Raw genomic sequence first — 1,776 nt, 5'->3', positions numbered from 1 at the left:
TCAAGGCTCGAATCCCCAGAACCCATGTTAGCTAGATGCACAAGGGGACACACACATCTGGAGTTTGTTTGCAGTGGCCGGAGGCCCTGGCGCACCCATTCTCTCTCTCTTTCTCTCTTTCTCTCTATCTGTCTCTCTGTCTGTCGCTCTGAAATAAAGGAAAATTAAAAAAAAAAAAATCTGCAGATATAAACAAGCCAGGCTTTGGCTACCCATTCCATTCAGTTTCGTAGTATCTTTTTGTTGCAAATCTGCCTACCAAATCTGGACTCTGACATCTGTTTTGAATTACGTTAAAATCAAGTTAATCCAGGTGTTGGTGATGCACTTTTAATCCCAGCGCTCGGGAGGCAGAGGTAGGAGGACCAGCCTGAGACTACAGACTGAATTCCAGGTCAGCCTGGGCTAGAGTGAGACCTTATCTCCAAAACAAAAACAAAAACATTTAGTAATTACAGATAAGAAGCTCTTCATAAATAATACTGTTCACAAGCAAAGATTGGTAACATGAAACAATGTGCTGTTAAACTCAAGGGAAATTTCATTCGATATGAACTTACACATGTACAAGCTTTCCACATTGTTTAATCAAGTGACTTACAGTAGACACCTTCCTGGGCACTTCTCACTGTGTTGCCACTTTTTTTTTTTAATTTTCTGCATTTAGCTTAAAAGGTGTTTCTTCCCAAGAAACTGGACTTTTCTGTCAAATGCACTTGACCGAATGGGTGAATTGGGCTCATAAAATGGGTTCATTGCAAACTTGATATACAAATCATAAACGTCGGTAAAGAAGTTCTTAATCCCGTCCTCTTGCCGCACATCATGCAGCATAATGAAACGCATCTGGCCCGCGGTGACAAACGCCGACACAAACCACTGGTTGAATTTGTCCAGTTTTCAAGTACATGTTGTTAGACAGCCACATGTTTTCGTCCACGAGGTCGAGGGCAGCATGAGCTATGAACTGGTTGAGGTGACGATGGTCATCTTTGGATTCTGCCTTCCCTGCTGGCAAAAATTCCATCTCAAAAACCGGATTGTCATGGTGGCCAACAATTACAAAGTAGAAGCTTCCAGACATTGTCTTCAGTCTTCAGTGTGTGGCTCCTGAGACAAGCCGCCCTCCTCGTGGTCGTGGCGGGGCGCCGAGGCAGCTGGAGCAGGACGACGCGTCAGCGGCCATGACCCGGGGCGTCCCCGGCGCCTGTCACCTATATTTTTATCCAAATTTATTCTGAGATGGACTTGGAAATAGTAGGGTTAAATCAAATGTTTGGGTAAAAATGATGAGTACATAAACAGTGGGGAAGATAAATAAGAGAGCTTGTACCTGGGGTAAGAGATAGCTAAGCTATCCAGATAAGAGTATAGGCAGGGCTACAGAAAAATCAATAAGGTCAGTCCTGCAGCTCACCAGGTTCCAGCCACCTCCACAAAGCCACTCCTTAAAGATCCCCTGAAAGGCATCATTGCCCCTTCTTTTAATAAACATTTTATTAATATTTATACATTTACACATGTTCCTGCATGTAGTTGTGACAGAGTGAATTGTGGGTAAGTGCATCACCTGAGTAAACCTTCAGGAAGATCACCCCAGAGAGCTCCAGGGATGAGCAAAGGGAGGAGCAGTGGAAGACTAAGATTTATGAGTCCTAGTGCTAGAGATCATCCTTGGCCATTGTTACTCAGTCTGTTCTCACTGTGGAGGGTGTACTTTCACTCATGCTATCTTGCCTGCTAAACAAAAATTTGGGTGACCTCTTCTACTTATGT

At 43.9% G+C, this 1,776-nt stretch overlaps 1 pseudogene; it reads right to left on the bottom strand.

Moving 5' to 3' along the window:
- Window positions 1-518: 518 nt before the first annotated feature.
- On the bottom strand, window positions 519-1,141 carry LOC123459394 (annotated as a pseudogene).
- Between the last annotated feature and the right edge of the window lie 635 nt (window positions 1,142-1,776).

Source organism: Jaculus jaculus, chromosome 3, assembly GCF_020740685.1.
Source record: "Jaculus jaculus isolate mJacJac1 chromosome 3, mJacJac1.mat.Y.cur, whole genome shotgun sequence".
Taxonomy (NCBI): domain Eukaryota; kingdom Metazoa; phylum Chordata; class Mammalia; order Rodentia; family Dipodidae; genus Jaculus; species Jaculus jaculus.
This window is presented reverse-complemented; position numbering and strand designations above follow the sequence as displayed.